The 21,748-nt window shown below is 40.0% G+C and overlaps 1 protein-coding gene and 1 long non-coding RNA gene across 2 annotated transcripts in view; one reads left to right on the top strand and one right to left on the bottom strand.

Annotated features, from left to right (window-relative positions):
• Positions 1–2,490, bottom strand: part of rgs17 (regulator of G protein signaling 17) — a 29,208-nt gene extending 26,718 nt beyond the window's left edge. The window contains exon 1 of the mRNA XM_040001105.1: positions 2,299–2,490. The gene's annotated coding sequence lies outside the window, so the exon portion shown is untranslated. The remainder of the gene's footprint in view (positions 1–2,298) is intronic.
• Positions 44–16,012, top strand: LOC120714747. The gene is made up of 2 exons (XR_005691505.1): positions 44–152; positions 15,530–16,012. It is a non-coding gene; the product is annotated as an uncharacterized LOC120714747 (long non-coding RNA).
• The last annotated feature ends 5,736 nt before the right edge of the window (positions 16,013–21,748 follow it).

The raw sequence follows: 21,748 nt of genomic DNA, 5'->3' as shown, positions 1-21,748 counted from the left end.
TACTTGTGAGTTTGCTTATTCCTGTTGCGAAGATGATCACCAACTTTAGTGATGTGCTTCCTGAATGAAATGAAGAAAATGACTATGGGAAATGTTTACGACAAAGCTCGGCCCGGTTTGGAATTTGGAGACTGATGCCCCTGATAATCCAAGTGAGTGAAAAAATTCCAATATGGCTAAATCATCCCGGGATAAAACTGCACAGGAATGGCTTTCGAAACACAACAAAGAGCCCAATCTGTGCGCTTTGTTACTGATGACGTATCGAGCCTTTTTCCGGGTCCAAGCCTCTACTGCATAGGGAGCGCTGTCAGTGTTGAAATGCTGCAGTAACACCTCCCTTGATGTTTTTGAATTGGCATGAGCTGTAAAAAGTTGTTTGGTTATTATCCTTATTCTTCTGTACAGCTTTCTGTCTTTTTAAATAGCACTATTCATATACAAGACACCTTTAAGCTACGTTTTGTACAGTACCGATATATTCAGACATTGCTGAGATTTTGGTAGGGAATAATTTAGAACAATCCCACAAAATACTCATTACTAACCTTGTTTTGTGGATGATGTTACCTTATACCTTAAATTAATTTGTGCCTGCTGACTGGGCACCTACAGGTTTGATATGTCAACGAGAGCCCTACAAAGTCATAAAACCTCCCAAATACTTTGCCAGCGCTGCTCTTTTTATATCAGCTTAGTTGGTCTGAAGCCAGCCTTGGGGAGGGAGGCTAACAACTAGCCTAATTTCACCAACCCTTTGAAACTTCACCAGCACTTTCTTTTTCATCTTTTCATCTAGAATTCATGTAAACTGCTTCTGAATTTTAAATTCACTCAATCTCGCAAACATTTTTAATTGTTTCCTGGAAGAAGAAATAAATTGATTGCTTTATTAGTGTTTAAAGAAAAAAACCCAACAACAACAACAAAAACAACAACAACAACAACTGGTGCCTAAATGCTAATTCGCTATTGGGAACTAAAGAAGCTTTTGGTTGCAGAAATTAATAAGTATTCTACACTTAGCAAGAGGATTGACTTGGCTATCAAACTCCCTAAACAACCTTCAAATTAAACAGTCACAAAACTCAACGGACCCCCTGGAAAAAAAAAAAAAACAACTGAAAAAAAATCTGCTTTCAACCCTGTCAGACAACATCACAAACAAAAAGAGCTGCTCTGCTACATGTGCTGCAGACAGCAGACGGTCTAAAAATGACATTAGAGCTGCTCTTTTGGACACTATATGCTAACCTTATTTCTAAGTTAATCTTCAAATGCTTTAAAAAAAAATGTATGGCTTGTTAACTGTGAATATTCTGTTGCTCTGTCGTGCTTTTAACCAGTGTAAACTGAATAACAGTCCCTGATCAATTAAGGGAGACAAGAAATGAGCCCTGACTAAATTATTAACAAACACACACACACACACACACACACACACACATATAATATATATATATATGAGAAAGAACATATCACTGAATGCTTTTAGGGATCAATTTAAATGTCGATACTGGTGCCACCGAGTTTCACTGCTTTCAAGAATAAAAGTTGCCATCCTAGAAGCAAATAACATCAGATGTTGATAGGTCAGCTTGCATTCTGTTAAACCTCTTTGAATGAAGAGTACAGGCCTAATGAGATTAATCAGGAAGTCTCTCAGGATGCAGTTGCAACATAACCTGGGCTCCTCTGACTCAACACACCCATGGGAAACTGCAGTGATGGTGCTGCTACAGCTGTGCACTGCATGATCTCTTAACAGTGTATTACATTAGATAAACAACAAACACACAAAATGCACTCCCGAGTGAGAAAGTTAACAGGACAGTCGCAGAACGGAATCTTTTGAATCTCCCTGAAGGCCTGTGCATATCTTCAGATATGAAGAAGGCAATCTCATCAGACCTTGCTCTCACCCTCTGTACACTAGCTCTGCTGGCTAGCTGCTCGGCTGGTTTGTTTTGCATGGTTGTCTCCTGCAGCTGCAAGAACCATCTGAGCAGAGTCGCTGCAGGTCCGACCAGCCGGCCGGCAGAGGGGATCCCCTCGCAGCTGACACCACCGACGGCTAACGCAGTCAGAGAGGGGGCTGCACAGCGCTGTCAGCCGCACAGACATTTTACAGAAATCAAACACCACCCACTTTCTTCTCGCTAGCTTTAGCAGTCAGCCTGAGATCGGCTATCTCTCGCAGGGAGAGGAGGCGGTGGCAGCTGAGCAGCAGCTAGCGCCGTGCTAACGTCAGCTAGCCAACCCGTGTGGACCCTTAGCGCAGAATAATCACCACCTTACCCCTTTGCGGTGGGCTGTCAGTGTCCTAGGATGATAGGTGTGAAAAAGCGACGCCCCGATGCTTATTTAACGACATCGTAAATTGGAATCCCGCGGTGTAAAGTCCATCGCCGCTGTTTTTCTGCCATCCGCCCCACTTCAGCACCGAACGCCGCCGAGCCCCTGGATGCACTGCGCAGGCGCGCTGCCACCGCCGCTCTGTGCCCGCAGTTGGTGAGAAGATGCACTGCCGAGGCTGCACACAGTCCGGTCACAGAGGATCATTATCACAGCTGTGCTACTGCACAACTGAAGACGTCCAGTTTGCTTTAAAAACAATGCTGTATTGGCTTTAGTCAGTATCCTAAACACAAGCGAGCACACTTTCGGAAAGCCAGTCAGCCGGTAATAAAGTTAGAAGGCCACCATTCATACAAGAGGAAATGTGTCCCCGGGTTATAAACTCGTAAAAATGAACCATAAACTATCTCACATACAGACTGTCCTGATGTTAAAACAGTTTCCGCAAGAAACAGTTGCTGCACTAAAACAGAAATGGGAACAAAGTTTTGCATTATTTCTCTCGTCTCAGCATAAAGCCCCATGCATTGTTAAAGCTTATCAGTGATATTACACCGACTTCATGAAGCATATGTGTTTAGCACTTTTACAGTGTTAACACAGTACGATGATCATATTATGCTTTACATACATATGCAGACAACAAGATGCTTAGAATGCGCACTTTTAAGATACAGCTTGAATACTTCTTAAATAATGCTCAGGTGAGTTTAAAGAAAGACATCTTTAAAATGCATTACATAAACACATAGCGAGGTTTTCTAAACATACATTCATGAAAAAAATACTATATTTTATATAATATATAAAATATATAGAATCGATTTATGGCTTTATTCTGTTAATCGCAAGCTTTTCCTGTATTTCTGATTTAGTGTCACAGATTATTTTAATTGTTTTTAATTGATGTTTCCCTCATCACCGTGCAGCCTGTAGAATGCAGGCGCAATCTAGTAAATCTCAGTTTTGGCAGTAAATATATTTTCCACTTCCACCACACGGGGGCACCACAGCTCTGCTCTGCTTTCTCTCTCTAACACACTCGGTCTTTCTCTCTCTCTTTCTCTCAAACACACACATATGCACACAAACACCTGTTCTGATGCGATGTGCCTCCTTATATGTGTGAACGGAAATGGCAGGAAACATTATTGCTGCTACAGTGACAATTATAGGCTTTGAGCAGACAAATAACTCATTATATGTGTGCGAAATAACAACCCGCTGTGCATAAAGAAGAAACACTTAAGTGAGCTCTGCATGGAAATTGTTCCAGGACTGATGGATTGTGCATTTACTCTCTGGCAGGCCTCCATCTTTATACATCTGATGCACTCAGTGTTTAGTTGTGAGGAACTGTGGTTCTCCAGAGGGACAATTACGAAAAGGTCATGGCTGGGAGGCTAAGATGGAACATGGGAATGTTCCTTGACACCATTTGCTCATTAATAGGGATTTGAAGAGGCCTGGATCAACTCCTGTTTTCTTCACATGCTGAGAGTGATTGCACTGATTTGCATGTGAAAAGGTCAAGAGCCACAAAAGCACCATTCTGCTTCATCGTGGCAAATCTCGAACATGCAGCAGTGAATTTTCTGGCATAGATAGTCGGAAGACAAGCGTGCATGTCCTTAGCTGACGAACATCCAAGTACAGACGTGTTTGTGCATTTTTATTTATATACCTCACGAGCAATGAATAATTAGGCAAAAAGTGACTCTGCAAACATCTGTTTGGTTTTTCAGAGATAAACAAGAGGGAAAGAAGATTAACCTTTGAGTAACCCGGATGGGTCATTTATGACCCCAGCTGTATATTTATATGTGCCACTGTGATATTTAAAATCATAACAATACTTCAAAGAAACAGTCAACTTTTTTTTTTTTGGCCCACCAGTGTTGCAAAGACAAGGGAAAGCTATTTGGGATCTCTGTATCTGAGGTATCTGTGTGTTTTATTTTTTTTATTTTATTTCTTTTACATCATAGGCTGTAATTTTATTTTAGCTTTCTAATCACTACATTGCAATGTTTTGTGGCTTGCCATGGCTACTAGACCTAGAACAAGCTTCAGTGAGATCCAGGAGTACATGGGGTTTGAAAGCCAAGCGAACAGAGCAGACAGGCACATCATGGACAACCTTGCTGCTTTAAGGGATATCTGAACAATGTGTGTGGCCCATTTACCCAAATGATATATTCCTGGTAGGATAAAGAAGTTGTCTATTAGAGGGAGATACGGTATCAGACGATAGCCTCTTTGTTTCAGCTGAGTATGACACCACATATCTGGTGGATCTGTGACGCAAAAATGATTTTAAAGCACAAGTTATTTGGATTAGAACATTTTTAAATGTGTATCAAAGATAAAGGAAACAGTGTAGGCACGATAAACACAAATAGAGACATTAAAATATAATGGATTAATTTTTGGCACTAAAATACTGTGGTTACTTGTTAAGGAGGCTATACACTTCAACAAAAGTGTGGGATTATTGCAGAGCTCTTCCTGCTTCTTTTTAACATCATAATTATGCTTTGTGCAACATTTTCTGTGACTTTGAAAAAAGATCATTCATTCTTTGCAAAACTAGTTTTGTGACTCCATGAGTGTGAGTTGTACTTTACCCCCATTATTCTGTAGGAGTCCGGCTTTTCACCACAACTTCCGTTTTTAGTTAATCATTTGACAAATGCCAACCTGACTAAAAGAAAGTACGGTCATTAGCAAAATCATGAAGATTCAGTGGATGGTACAAATTAAAAATGGAGTTCAAAAATTCCACAGAGATCACTGTTTTCCTTTATCCTCCACATTTTCTCGAACTCCTCTCTCAGCGTTTGGTATTTCTTGAGCGTCTCATGTTCTTCCTGATGTTGCTGCCCCTTGGTATACCTACAAGTTTTTCCATCTGTATCTGGAGGTCCCAAAGGATCTTAGCTTGGTCATTCTCAACCACCCTTGAGGCAATGTATCCCATTTTGACCTCCGGACTTCCAGGTCATACTCAGGGACAGATGTTCCAGTATATTATGCCGGTCACTCAGGGTCTTGCCTGTTCTGATAGACCCCAGCCTCTATCAATCCTGTGCTCAGAGCTTTTTCTTGTGCTGCCATGTTTAGTGCCTCTGTGCTGTCTTTCAGTCCAGCTTTGTCCAGCCATTGTAGGATTTTTCAATATCAGCTATTTACTTTGCCTTGTTTGGTATCATTCTTTTCAGCAAAACCTCACGTGTCTGAATTTACAGTTATGTTTTCATTTTGATATACTGTATTAACACAATTGATCTAAAATCAGACAAAAAAAATATATAAAATCAGAGTAGAAAAAGTTATATTTTTTTTACTGTAACAACCACAAACATGTTTAATGAATCATATTTCATAACTTTAAATGCAAATATAAATTGTCAAAATTAAAATCCTATGCACAAGTTTTGCAAACAACAAAGTTATTTGGAGCCATTTACCTTTTAAATAACCATTTCAAACTATTTACAGAACAATCAGCTGTTCTGCATTCAATAAGATGCCACACAAATTATTTGTGCCACTCCAAAAAAATAATTTCTGTCCACTATATGCCTGCCTGATACCTGCAGGTCTGACAGCAGCAGGTGTATCACTCCTTTTTCTACCTGGAGACAGCAGTCGCCTCATTGTTCTGACACGCAACACTACACAAACACGCTAAACGTCACAAATCTCTCACATCTCAAAACTCGAGCTCTCTCTTTTTCTGCTCTCTCTCTCTCTCTCGCCGTCACTTTCCCTGTTTTTTGTTTCGGGGGGGGGGTGCTCATAAGCAGAGAATGCTTGCTAGCTCTGTCCTTAGACAGTAAACGTTACGAAACTATTGAGGAAAAAACACCGCGTATATATTGTTTATCATGACTCTGGTTTTACGTGGCCTATCAACACAACTTAAAAACTGGTATATATCACCTTGTTGCTTTGTCATCTTGAAGTGGTCACGTGATTGGCTTACCACGACTACTTTATTCTTCCTCAGTCAAACAGCAGCACTCATGCGATTGTTTTGCCCCCTGTGCGCCACGTGTTATGCTAGAAAGTGATAGTGATTAGCGTCCGCGGGAGCGCGCGCAGCTGCTTAAAGCTGTAGCGTCCAGATTACTTACAATTAGTTCCGTGCAACTGATATAAGATGCAGTAAACTGAACACAGCTTCAACCGTCTGTTTGTTGAAAAATAGTAACGGACCGCATTTTCTTGTTAGTAACTGTAACGCCGTATTAACGATAGGAATACTAATTAGTTAGATTATTCATTACTGAAAAAAGTAACGCCGTTACTTGTAACGCCGTTATTCCCATCACTGGTGCCTTCTATCTTCTCCTTTGGCCAGCTTATTATCCCAGCAGATTGCCTGGATCTTGTTTTTCTAATTCTCCTGAATTTTTAGGACTTGCCTGATCCTCCACAGGTATTTGATGGTTACGCTTGATTAGCAGCCTCTTCATGATTCCTATTTACGTTTGGGATTCACAGGTCTTTGGAACTATATATATATATATATATATATATATATATATATATATATATATATATATATATATATATGTATATATATATATATATTCATTGCACAATTTAAACTCTTAACAAAATTGCACAGTTCCGGCAGCATTTGATGCAATTCTAGCTTTTGAAAGAAAAGTATTTATTAATCTCTTATTTTTGAAACATCTGCTCAAGGTCAGCAGTTCAAGCAAAACATGTACAGGGTGGGATGGCTCAGAAGGCTTTTTCGAGGCAGCTGGAACAGCAAAGAGCTTCCAAGGAGGGGAGAAGGCATCCGATGATTTTCTTGAGTACATTACTCTCTGCCACAGTGCAGATGGCAAGCCACACATAGATGCATGTCAATATGCTCTCTACTGAGCAGTCATTGAAGAACACAAGCTTTTGGGTTGGGTTGTCAAACGTAAGGCACAATTGCCCCTGCAAAGGTTCTAATCTGACCCATTGCACTACTTTGAAGATGTAAAGAAGGCCATTACACTTCTTTTTCTTATAACTCTGGAGTTAAATATGTAGTTCAACTTCTGTACACTTACAGAAGGGGGAGTTTCACTGGACTGGCCCACCTAAGATTAAAGTGGGATATATTTGGTAAAATGAGGGGTTTTTTTCTACTAGTACAGTGGTTTTTGCACTCCAGTTCAGGTCCTCCTCTATGTGTGTCCTTAGTAACTGGATATCTGAAATTCTCTCCACACATTTCTTGCAGATGAAAATTGGCTTTACATGTATTTTCTTATTCCTGTTGTCAAATATTCCACTCTGTGGCCTTGATGGTGTTAAGGATCAGGTTGTTATCTCTACACCATGCAATCAGTTGCTCCACCTCATCCTGATAAACAAACTCATCATCCCCTGAGATGAGCCCCACAATGGCGGTGTCAATAGCAAATTAGATGATGCTTTTGCTGGAGTGGAGAGCCAGTGCTGAGGTTGAAGGTTGAGGAGGCATAGGGTCCTGCTGTCTGAATCAAGGAGCGCTCAAACAAAGATTCTTTAATCCAGAGGCATATGGAGTGATCTGTCAGTTTGGTCACCACATATGAAGGTGCTTTTAATCCACCAAGACACCTGGGGCTTTAATGCATTAGACTTGTTCTTTCAGCACTTTCTACAGATAATCAGAATGAAAATCTAAAATCAGGTCATTACCTTGAACTCTTTGCAATTAAGTAAGTGAGTTACTATCACCTTTTGTGATGAAGGGGTGCATTTGGTTTGCAAATGTTAGGGTATGTCGTTGGTGTCAAAGTAACATCCCCATGAATGTTAAGGTTTCACAGAACATTGTCTTCACCACCTTGTCTAGTTTTAATCCATCCTACAGCCATCTCGCACACAGTTAAAAGATGCACATATGCTTGACCACCCACAAGATTTAAACGAGAAAACAAATTCATTTAAAGATGGGGGTGGTGGTCCCCATCTTTAAGAAGGGGGACCGGAGGATGTGTTCCAACTACAGGGGGATCACACTCCTCAGCCTCCCTGGGAAAGTCTATGCCAGGGTGCTGGAAAGGAGAGTTCGTCCGCTAGTCGAACCTCAGATACAGGAGGAACAATGCGGTTTTCGTCCTGGTCGCGGAACACTGGACCAGCTCTTTATCCTCTCGAGGATACTTGAGGGTGCATGGGAGTTTGCCCAACCAGTCTACATGTGTTTTGTGGACTTGGAGAAGGCATTCGACCGTGTCCCTCGGGGTGTCCTGTCGGAGGTGTTGCGGGAGTATGGGGTGTCTGGCCCATTGCTACGGGCCATTCGATCCCTATACAACCGTTGCAAGAGCTTGGTTCGCATTGCCGGCAATAAGTCGGACTCGTTCCCGGTGGGTGATGGGCTCCGCCAGGGCTGCCCTTTGTCTCCGGTTCTGTTCATAATTTTTATGGACAGGATTTCTAGGCGCAGCCAAGTGGCGGAGGGCTTTCGCTTTGGTGGCCTCAGAATCTCATCTCTGATTTTTGCGGATGATGTGGTTCTGTTGGCTTCATCGGGTGAGGGCCTCCAGCTCGCACTGGAACGGTTCGCAGCTGAGTGTGAAGCAGCAGGAATGAGGATCAGCACCTCCAAATCTGAGGCCATGGTTCTCAGCCGGAAAAGGGTGGAGTGCCCACTCCGGGTTGGGGATGAGTTCCTGCCCCAAGTGGAGGAGTTCAAGTATCTTGGGGTCTTGTTCGCGAGTGATGGGAGAAGGGAGCCGGAGATCGACAGACGGATTGGGGCTGCAGCTGCAGTAATGCAGACGCTGCACCGGTCCGTCGTGGTGAAGAGGGAGCTGAGTGTAAAAGCGAAGCTCTCAATTTACCGGTCGATCTACGTCCCTACCCTCACCTATGGCCACGAGCTGTGGGTAGTGACCGAAAGAACGAGATCGCGGATACAAGCGGCAGAAATGAGCTTCCTCCGAAGAGTGGCTGGCCTCTCCATTAGAGATAGGGTGAGAAGTTCAGCCATCTGGGAGGGGCTCAGAGTAGAGCCGCTGCTGCTCCACATCGAAAGGAGCCAGCTGAGGTGGTTCGGGCATCTGACAAGGATGCCCCCTGGGCGCCTCCTGGGTGAGGTGTTCCAGGCATGTCCCACCGGGAGGAGGCCCCGGGGCAGACCCAGGACACGCTGGAGAGATTATATCTCTTGGCTGGCCTGGGAACGCCTTGGTGTTCCCCCGGATAAGCTAGAGGAGGTGGCTGGGGAGAGGGAGGTCTGGGCCTCTTTGCTTAGGCTGCTACCCCCGCGACCCGGCCTCGGATAAAGTGGATGAAGATGGATGGATGAACAATTTCTCATTGATCTAGTTCTGATGCTCACATGCGGATTGTAGATCCTTTAAGTGGTGGAAAGGAGTCAGCAAGTAGAGTCCCATAACCTGAACCTCTCCCTGGTTCAGCCTTGCTGGTGGCCGTCAAAGCCACCAGCAAGGCTGAGAAAAAGTATATGGATTCCTTCAGTTAGACCCTTCCATACTATTTCAACATGCCTACAGTTATCTTTCACCCTGTGGTCATTGTGTTTGTGGGATTTGTCAAGCTGAGCCCAGACGGCCTTCTGGGGTTTTCTGGAGTTAATTTGTTTGACTGTTGTTTGTGTACCACATGTATGAGAGATACGGAGAGATACAGAAAGGGAGAGGAAGAAAGATGGACATATAGAGCCTGCAGTCACACTTTCTCTACCCAAAGAAATGATAAGACCTGAATAACAACAGCATGTGTCTGGTTTCTTCTATGTCTGAGTCCACTGGGAAAAATAATGGTTTCACTCAACCATACACAAAATTAAAGAAAAAATGATTCCAGTCTATAGCAAAGAAATCAAAACATACACTAAATATAAGAACTTAATATTTTTTTTTAATTCCTAAGAGCCACTCAAGAGTAGATGAAACACTTCATTTACTGTTCATCTGCCTTACTCCCCTTCATCAGTTTAGCATAAGGATATTAGTATGTTCTAAATTCTGACTTTTAACATGGCATAAAAAAAACATCTTGAAAACTATATTAGATGGCCATTAAAGATGAGAGCAGCCTCTCACCAAGTCCGTCACATCCGAAGGCTCCTGTTCACTTATGCATTCAGCGCTCACTTAAAGCTCTTTTCCTCACTGATGGATCTGAAGCCTGAATATGCTCATGCTTCATAACATGTGAGTGTTCCCTTGAATTTTTAAACTTGTCATCAATTCCCTCTGTTACTTTTCTATTTCTAGTCTCTTCCACATTGAAAACCTGGATTTTTACTTTAAAAAACTTAGCAAGAACATTACTGTTCATTGTATGCTCCAGCCACCCTTCAACCCTGATAAATAAGTGGAAGAGGATGGATGGATAAATGGATTACTGTTCACTGTAACGGTTGAAATGTGTGTACATGGTTTATAATCCTTGGATCCAGTCTGTTCTATCTCAACAATCCATGTTCTGTCAATGCATTTGCCCACCTTCAATCATGTCCAGCAACTGTGCAACAACTGCCCGATCGCAGTTTTTGTGGGAGACTGGAAAAAAGCAGCAGATCGCTCTGCAGCCCTGGAGGGCTGTCGATTACTTTGAATTTAGCTAAAGGACCAACATGAGGTGGTGAGTTACTGCTGTATTCCTTTCAGCTCAAAGCAGTCTGGCCATTCTCCTCTGACCTCTGGCAACAAAAAAGTATTTTCACCAAAAGAACTGCAGTTCACTGGATATTCATTTATTTATTTATTTTTTAGCTCATTTTCTCAGCTTAGAGATAGCCGTGCATGAAAATCCCAGTAGATCATTAGTTTCTGAAATACTCAAACCAATCCATCTGACATCAAAGCCATTCGAACTCCTTTCTCTGCAATTCTGACGCTTTGAACTTCAGCAGGTCATCTTGACCACGTGTGCATTCCTTAATGCACTGAGTTGCTGCCATGTGAATGGTTTATTAGACATTTGCATAAATGAGCAAGTGGAGTGCCGAGCAAAGTGGCTGTTGAGTGTATGTAAAGTTTGATGTTCTTGTGGCAGTTATAAGACACTTGAAATGAGTTGAAAGTGTAATATAATGATTGCTGTAGCATAAGGAGAAAATGTGTAAAATGCTGAATCTATATTATATACATCTTGTAGTATATGTTATAAAATGTAACATTTTTTTGAGTAATACCCCTATGCTGTTAGGGTTAACCCACAGGATCTGTGACTATTTTCTCCTCCTGAGATAAGATTATGTATCACTCTGAGAGTCTTTCACTGCATCATTGAAGACTCTAATTAGATTATATGGTATGCAATGCATTCAAAGTTTACTGTTGCAAATTGTTACCGCACTTGAAAATAAAATCTCCATGCTAACCTCTTCCAATTATCCACAGGGTCTTCTCTTACATTCATATGCAACAAACATTTGGCAAATTACATGCAAATTGCGACTCTAGTGTACGGTGTCTGCTTGATAAACAGAGAATAAAACGCATTTGCAAAAACAGTCACAGTAGCAGTGACCCTATGCCTCAGATCAGTTAATGTAGGTTGTTCCTACATTATTTACTATCCCAAAGCCGCCACAAATCGATAAGCAATGTGTTAAAAAATCTCAGGTACGATTTGTTCCATTCATATCACTTACACTTTCAGTTTAGCAAGCTCGCTTTCAAAGTGAAATGGAAAAAAAAAAAGTCTTTTCAAAGATTAATTTTACACTACATCTTCTCTCTTCAACACCAGAAAACAGTTTTTGAGCAAAAGCATCAATGGTTTCAGGAGGGCTGAATTCAAACTCAGACCTATTTCTGTTACCTGGTAGGGATCTTATCTTAGAGAGTCAACGTGACACCTCTGAAAATGCCCTTTTAACACGATTTCTTTGCCTCCTATCGAGACTTTCTACACTGCAGTCCTGACTGTCAGGCACCTGTAGCTAAATCAGCCTATTGGTGCAGTTTTACTGAAATATTACATTTCTTGTGTGAAATTAAATGGATGCGACATAGTATTGTTTTAGATCTTAATGAGAAATCAAAGTGCTCTTGACACAGCTCAGCTTTGAACACATCCATTTCTTGTGTTTTAAAAAGAAGGGCCTAAGGCAGCTATTATTATACTAAGTAAGATTCAAGGGGAAGCACAGCAGCACCACTGCTGTGCAAACCCTTAAAAGCAAAGAGAGGGTATGAAAGGATCAGCATAAAAAAGCACAGGCAAATCTTTATTCTGCCACTTTATCATACAGAATAATCTGTCTTATTTTGTATGATACAGTAAAGTTACAATATGTTTTCTTAAAATACAAAAAATCAGATGGAGGTAAAATTAGAGTTTTGTGCTTAAAAAAATTATAATTTTCAGCTCTGGGTTCTTTTTTCAAATCATAACAGAATACCATTCAACTAGTCTGTCACCAGTGATTTTTTTCTCTCTAAAAATACCCTTTTAGCTTATTGTAATCATAAGAGCTCAAGGTGTGAAATATAAATCATCCGCTCAGAAAAATGTCTGGTTTGAGATATGCACAAAAATCTCTTCATCGGAGGAAACACGAGCAGCACTTTGTTATGTGGGAAAAAATGTTCATTCTGACATCCAAAAATGAGAGAAGAACAGGATGATTAACTGACATAATTAGCAGAGAACCTCAGAGTGTGTGAAGTTACAAAAGAGAAAGAGCTTCTCATGCTGACACACACCACGAGGAAACGTGTGGTATAGAAGATTATCATCACGTTTAAATCTCGCAGTTTCTTCAGCATGCAAAGTTGACTTCAAGTACATGAAGATGCAAACAACTAGCAGGCACACAGTCACAGTCTAGCCCAGATAAGAAAATTGGTTTTACTTTGAAAGAAAATGAATGAATGTTTTCAACTCAACTTGTTTCTAAAGAAAAAGGAACAGAAGGACGGCGTCGTTTGAATTTCAAACAAGTTTCTGTGGAAATGTACCGCAGTCGTTTTCAAGTTGCCGCTCGATTGTACCGATTTTTTGGGAAATAAACCCTCGCCTGTGCACAGCGATTCTTCTTCATTTAATTGGACACATTTCTTAAAAGGTTCGTGCTCTCAGTCTGCACAGCCATTAAGAGAGACTGCTGGTTGTGCTCAGCCAGCCTGAAATTAAGAGCTGCTTTCAGCTCACATAACCTTTTAACAACCAGGTATGTGAACCATTGATAACATATTCAGATCCACATAAAGGGCTGCAGAATGCAAAACATCCTGACTAGAAACTGATTTTTGTTCTTGAATCAGCTGGACTTTGGAATTTATTCATTTTATGGAGTTTATGTTTATGCAGAGTACTTTAATTATTACAGACCTTATGGCTTACAACAACAGTACTATGTCTCTGAATTAGTCTGACCATGGCTCTTCAAGATTGAATAGTGCAGCAGAACTCACACCTCAAAAGGGACGTGTAGGGACGACAGTAGCGTATAAATCATTGTAGCTTCATGAAATATTCAGAACTATGTTTCTTCTAGACACAGAGGCAGGCTTAGCCAATACCCAACAGCAAACCAGAAGCTTTCTTCACCTCACATGGCACAGGCATCCATTGTTTTATGTGACTTTCTTTCTTTCTGTCAAAATTAGCTACAGTTTTTCTTAAAACGGTGTATTTTCCCCAGTTTAAACACTTCATATGTTTTCTATATACTATTGTGAATAAAATATGGGTCTATCTGTCAAAATTGTTTAAAACCACATTAAATAATTGATCTTCTTTACTGCAAAGCTGTACTTGAAATTCATCTACACCGAGACTGCCAAGAGGCCCTCGAAAGTATTTGCCAGCAGTTTTCCATGTCAATGAGGCTTCCCATCTGCTCATGGCTGATTACCAAATTTGGAAGATAATAATCGAGATAAAGGTCTGAGTTTCCTTGATTACACTTTCCTGATGCAAGACGGAGACTAATTTTGTCACACTGCAAATTTGGATTGGGTCATTCAGCTTGTCCTCTCCTGCAGCACTTCTCCCTGAATTAATCACACTATATATTTCACACTGAAGTGGAAATTCACCTGGAATCTGGGAACCAGCACAGACTGTGCAGTGTGTACTAGATGTCATAGATCACAGAGATGTCACACAGATCATCTGTATAAGTACTGGTAGCAGGAGAAAAAATGTTTAAATTAATGCTGCACAGAAAAACAAAAAAACAAAAACAGGAACCAGGTGAGTGGAATTTGAAATGTGAGCAGGTATGCTGGGAATCCTTTGATCCTAAGTGAATGCTCAGACCTGAGCACTTGGAACAGTGTCATGGGAAAAGTTAGTAACTATTCAGACATACTGGGAATGGGCAAGCAGCTAGGCGAGGGACAGCGGTAGGCATCCATAATGGGAAGCCAAGGCAGGAGCATCAGAGAATATACTGGGTACACTACACTCCACAGTGAGCCAGTGCAAACTAATGGCTGATAGGTGAGAAGACAATCTGGCAGAAACATCAACACGTTATACCTCCTGCTGAATGAAAACACACTCCTAATACAAGACTAGCACTACTAGAGGACTAAGGATATACCACACAAAGTTTAGATGAACAGAAAAATCAAGGTTTGCGTCAAATTCAGTGATCCATTAAGTTTACAAAATGTCTATCATCATGGTTAAAGTAATATATACCTGACTAAACATCACAGTCGTAGGAAACAGAGTATGAGTCTGAACCGGGGTTAAAAACAGCCAAACAAAAACCAGCAGTCTCCTGTGACTTCTTTCCTAAATTGTAGCTCAATAAAGTCATCTCGCTGGCCTGTTTTCACCTTTCATAAATGTTACGGCCTCTTTAAGTCTGGTATGCGATCTTTCTTGTTATTTGCTCAAAGACTGACTGTCTCCACACTAATGCTGAACACCACGCAAAAAAAACAACACATACAAGCAATAAATTGCTTTTTCCCCCCCCTGGGCTGTCTGTTAAATCAGCTCTTGTTCAGGACGAGGAATGTCATCTCTGCTTGTTGAGGATATTTTCCAAATGTCTGCCTTTCAAAGATACATTTCCTTGGAAAAAGTCAACCAACCACAGGTCTTCTCAGACACTTAACAGAGATCTCTATTTATAAATGATCTGGATTCTTTCAGTTTGTTGGTGTTTGTGCTCTTTCTTCTTCCTCTCTTTGTTCTTGTCCTCTTTACTCACCTCTTCTATATACAGAGCACACCTCCCTTTGCACTGTGACTACCCATTCATCTATAAAGCAGTGAAGGTTAGCTGTGGGCCAGCTCTTCGATTTTTCCCCCCCATAAATTCAGCTGAGAAGGTAAGTGACATATCTTTGAAAGACCAGCCGAGAATGTGCATTACAAAGTGGAAGCGTGAGTGATTTTTGGCAGAAAGAACAGGGCAAATATTTAGAATTTCTTGTCACCAGAAATTACTGGGAAAAAAATGTCGCCCTATAGGTGTTATGTAAGCAAATTCAGATGGGGGTAGAAATGCCGCTGTAGGTGTGCTAACAAAATGAAAAGCATGAATCACATGGAGACGTAAACTTTATGTGACACTCTATGTATATAGTACATATATATATATATATTTATGCTACATTTAAACAAATATTAAACTGCAGATGGTCTGTTGCTTGTGTGACATTGCTTAGATGTAGTGTGTGTTACGTCCTGTAGTAAGAACCAGACATAATGAAAAAAAAGAGCTGCTTTATTGCTGAAATGCTACACCTTATGTAAACTATCTTGTGTGTTTATAGATTTAATAGCAATACTTTACATCCACTGCTGTGAACTAGATGGAACATAGGCATGCAATGAGACAGAAAACCCACAGAATACGATCTACACTGTTTTATAAATTGAGATTTTATATATTTTCTACCGTACTGTCCAAACGTCTTGAGCTGTCACTCATTTCTTTGTATTTTGCTTCATGTGGAGTTAGATGTTCATCTCAGTTTTTTAACCCTCTCCAGGAAGACATTGCAGATTTGCAACAGTTAAGACCTAACTGGCTGTGGCTACAATGTAGCTTACCATCACCAGTGTGTGAATGGGTGGATGACTGGATGTGTAAAGCGCTTTGGGGTCCTTAGGGACTAGTAAAGCGCTATACAAATACAGGCCATTTACCATTTACTATCTAACAACCTGATTACCCCACATACATGTTTTATGATTTTTTTTTACTCAGAAGTACCACTGCAGGACTTGGTTGTGCATTAGCAACACAAAACTTAATTCGGGCCTGAGAGGGTTAAAGTGCTTTTGAGAAATGCTTTTGTTTCTTAGTTTTCTTTGGACATCAGCAGCTTTTTCACTGATGTTCATTCCTTTTTTCAGAAATTTTTTGTTTGTTTGTCAAGTCACATCATTCCTATGTAAAAGGGCACTTAATCAGAGGGATTAACCAGTGTTGTGTCCGCACATAACAGACTACTTATAAAATACCACATTTTTATATTGTATCTTTAGGCACTTGTTACTAGAAGCCTGTTGCAAAAACACTTTAAAAATAAATTGTTCCCGTTTCTTTGGTGAATCTATGAAAAAAGATAACACAGTTTTGACAGACAGCATTTTTGCAAGGTGATTCCCAAAGAGTTATTAGCTGAAAGGTTTGCAAATCTTAGCTTATGTGTCCTTCAACAGTTTAAGGAAAAAAAAGAAGAAGAAGAAGAAGAAGAAGAAGACTTAACAAAAACTGTCCAAAGGAAATGGTCTAAGTGGAAGGATGACAGTATGTGTGGTGCAGGTCAGGAGAGAGGTGGAACAATTACTATATACAGCCAACTGTAAAACATGACGGAGGCTCTGTCATGGTTTGGGTCTGCATCCCCAGTTGTGTTGGAGATCTTGCCAAAGTTGACTAAATTATGAACACAGAAAAGCACAGCCAGATTTAGATCCATCATGCAACATCTGGAAAAATTCTCATCTGCAACATCTTCATTTTTCAGTGAAAACAACAACAACAGCAAAAAAGCATTGATAGAAAAACACTATCAGTAATAGACTGGCTTCCTCAGAGCCCCGACCTCAACATTATTGTGTGGAATCACTAACAAGAACAAAAGGCAGTCAAAGCATAACTCTGAATGTCCTATTACTGAGAATAGCTTAAGGGAATTAAAAGAAAGCTTGTAAAAGCATACATGAAATATGTAAAAGAGATCAGACAGTGTTGAAGAATTAATGTGGTCAAACCAAATATTACAATACAATACAATCTCATCATGCTTTTGTCTTATAAACTGTATTTCCAATTATGTTTGCAGATGTTTCAATAAATCACTACACTTTATGTCCAATTTTCCTTGCAAAATATAAAGAAATAAAAGGTAACACAAGATTGTTGTTGAGTCTGTATATTACTATTCTTTAAAGGTAACTTATTATATTCATTAAAATACTTAAGAAAATACTTAATTCTATGCTTGGACTTTACTAGATGATTGAGAAATTTAACAAACAAACAAAAAATCCCTGTTTATGTCATATGCACTTTTTATATACTGCCTAAAAAAGATTATTTTAGCTTTTGAGGGAAACCTTCCTTTGATTTGCTACCCTTTATAAACAAAAGCTGCGAACAGCAGATGGATGGGACGTCTGTGGTCACAGTCGACGCCTGTGTGCCTGGTATGACCATAAAAAGAAGATCCACTCTCGGTGACATCGAACAGAGACAAGAGTTGACATAAGACTATAAAAGATGGACACGATCCACTGGTTTCGGAAGTTCTAGTTTGAAGCCTTAAAATCAGCATTTCTGGCATGTTGGTTGTAAAAAAGCAAGACGACAGTGAGACTGAGCTTACTGTAAAACCATACGCTCATTGGCTAATGACTGCAGGTTGCCATGTTGTGAGTAAATGATCATGTGGTTTCATCTCAAACATAACTCTCCATTAATAAACACGGTAAGACCAAGATTTATCAAACAGTCTTAATTTGTTGTGTTACCCCAAACGAGTGGCTAAAGTAATAAACTCAGCAGGACAGTGTTTACAGAGGTGAAACAAAGGCGCTTTTTCCCAGGGACTTTACGACCAGTCTTTTTCCAACCAGAGCTATCACCATCTGGTGGCTTTCAGATAGAATGCAGGTTTAAAGCGCTTCACATTAGCTTCAGTTTTCAATCTGGAATTACCGTCCATCTTTTACACTGTCTATGTGTAATAAACTGTGTGAAACAGCAGACTTCGAGCAGTTTGTAGACTGAGCTTTTGCCTCATAGTCATTACTTGCACTTGCCTATCACATTGGCGTGATACTTCTTAGACGTTTCCTAGATATTTTTCTATATTGAGTGAAAGTGGTATTATTGCAGAGTGTAAAGCTACAGACTGGAACCACCAGTAGTGCATAGAGCATAAAAGTAATTGCTTTGGTGATTCTTTAGTTCTGAGCAGCTCATGTAGGTGTAACTGTAGGTGGCCCAGTGGTTTTGTTCCTATAGTGTATATCTGCACGTGTTGTGTGACCATGCACATTATAAAAGTGATGTCAGAGTGACATCAGCACTGACACATGTCAAGCAGTTGCAGGTGCGTGCTTACAAATGAATTTCAGTGCATCATAAACATGACTGGCTTTTTCTAACACTAGCACTAATTGTAATACTTAAAAAAATAATTTGTTAATTTTGAAGCATATGAAATCTTTCTTTGGGGAATATAATATTTTCATTAAACCCTTTCATGCATGAATTATGACTTAAGTATTTTTATTCATCCTTATGAATGAAAAAAAGATTTTTGAACTCAATTTTTTTTAAACATGTACTTTTCAAAGAGTTTTTTTTACATGTCCACTTAGGTGGACAACATACATTTTGACTTGTGAATTTGACAAATGAATACACATCAGTGTCTAATGTAGTGGTTTATGTGCAAGCATAACATCAACACTGACACAAATACAAGAAAACCAGCCTTTGAATATTTGTCCACTGTAGTGACCACTATGTGTGAAAGGGTTAATATTTCAGAATTATAAACATGACTTCTGCCTCCTTGAACTCTTGAACTGTTGTTTGAATGAACTTCAGAAAAACGGGAATAAAAGATTTTCCTGTTGGCAGATTATCAGCATGCACTTTCAAATTCTTCAGAGTCATCTCTGTTGTACATTTTATAGGTTATAAGCTCTATCTGGAAATTTGTGTTATATCCCTAATGAGTAATAAATGGCTTCTTATGAGGTAAAGCCACCTATAAATACCAGACAACTCATAAAAATTTATTTTAATGAAATATTTCTGAGTTTTCCAGGATCAATATTTACTTAAATTTGTTTTGTTTCACATTCAAGTTGAAGTCTGAAGTCCAGCGTTAATATAATCAAATTACTTTTTTGTAAACTAGAAATCATCAACTCAGCTGGGCTGAAAGTGGGAAAGAGTAGCAGCTGTGTTGTATCGGTAGGATTGAATTTACTTACATCAACTTTTGACGAAAACACATTTATGTGTCAAATAAATCTAATATATTTGATACCAGAATGAAAACACCTGAGTATTTGGAGAATAAATTCTTTACTAGTAATTCAGATAACAACAAATTTTCTTTGGCTTTTTTTTTTTTTATGTAGCCTTTGATAGCAGATTAAACCTCATTCAATCCCCTCTCCCCACCCGAATGTTGCTACCTGTGACTCATACCCTTTTTAGTTTCCATGGTTACTCCCATGTCTATCTGACCAAGGGTACATCACATCAATAAATAATAATTGCATCCTCCTCTGCATCCTCTCTTCCTGCCCATTACCGCTTCAGCTCCTCTGATACTCTGGTCTTCAGTTCCTTCTTTCATGTCTTCCAAACAACTCTTCACTCCCAACTCGTCCACAGGGTCCTGATGTTCTTGAGCCCCACACTTTGCAAAATCTTCCTCTCTCAACCTCACATGAAAACTCTGATGCTTGTGCTCAGTGATATGAATAAGGTCAAATTAAATCAGGAGTTTTTTCTCCTTCATATCAGTTTTCATTATTTGTGGCAGAGTGCACCATCCCCACCATCCCCCTCTCTTTAATTTGATACTCACAACCTGAGGGTATCACAAAATCTCCAAAAGAATAAAAAAAGAAAGAAGCAAAAACACAAAAAACAGTTTTTCAAGTTGATAATTAAAAAACAAGTGTAACAAATCAAAGAGGAGCAGTCACAAGTGGCAGGATGCACACCTCCAACTCCTCGGCAAGACCAGAGTCCTATTGTTGCTCTGTTCATCATAGTGACGTCTGTGTAGGCATTCAGTCATCCATATCAGGGTAGTCTTGAAAGCTTGATGTTGTGAAGATGTGTCACCTCTCACCTTTTAGGCTTCTTCAGTTCTGAAAACAAATGGTATATAACCCTTATGCAATGTAACCAGAAACTCCTTTTAAACCTACATCGTAACCTTCCACAAAACCTGATGTGCACCTCCGGAGAAATGTCACTACAAGTCGGGTCGATGCAGCCTGCACTGACCTGAATGGTCGTGTGTAGAGTTGAGAGGGGTTCCCGATTACATCGTAAGTTGGGACATAGATTTCCTGCAGATCATATAAGTCAAGGTTTTGAGGTTAAAAGTGAAAGCAGTGTGAGATTGCCCAGTTTATCATGTGACCCATTCAGGTTAACTGAGACAAAAGTGTGAGTGGGGTTGAAGCACTTAGGAAAGGAGAAAGGACACTCTTTTAAGGATACCAGTGTTCACATTTTGGATTGAGAACACAGAAATGGTTTGATTTCAAAGTGGAATGTGGAAAACTGGAGGCCATCTATGTCGGATGAACAGCGGTGTTGGCTTACAACACCAGCTGTCAATCACCTACAATGCAGTCTTGAGATCCCCTTCCCAGCACTTCAGACCCCGCACACCGGCCAAAAAACCAAAACAACCAACAGGTGTTACCAAACCAACCAAGATTAATATCGTCTGAATTCCAGTCATACTTCAATTAAATGCATTAAGTGCTCTGATCTGAGTATAAATTTGACATTTATCAACAACAATGACTGCAGTATTTTTAATCAGGTCCTTAATAAATGCAAAACCTCAGGGGTGTGTATTTATATACACAATTCTTTTAGGCCAGTCTGCATTTGCTGATGCTATAACTTCTGCCCACTGCACTGTTGCTTACATTTCTTGCCTTTGGCTTCACTAAACCGTTTTTTCCATTTTCTCCACTTGTGTCTGTGATGATCTTTTTTTTTTTTTTTTTTCAAAATTTCATCCCTCAGCTTCAGAATTGCTTTCATCAGAGAAGCATTTTACAGCCTCGTTTCCCTGGAACCAACAATCATTTTCATCATCGACAGTATATTATTAGGCTCTCGTCTCCTTTTCACTCCTTAGGATGAGTTCCATTTTTATCTTAAAACCCTGTCCCACCATCTTTCCATCTTTTGTACTCTATTTCATCTAAC

The sequence above is a fragment of the Simochromis diagramma genome, unplaced genomic scaffold (assembly GCF_900408965.1).
Source record: "Simochromis diagramma unplaced genomic scaffold, fSimDia1.1 OVJJ01000421.1, whole genome shotgun sequence".
NCBI classification, from domain to species: Eukaryota; Metazoa; Chordata; class Actinopteri; order Cichliformes; family Cichlidae; genus Simochromis; species Simochromis diagramma.
Note: the sequence above shows the minus strand (reverse complement) of the source record. Positions and strands in the feature narration are given on the sequence as shown.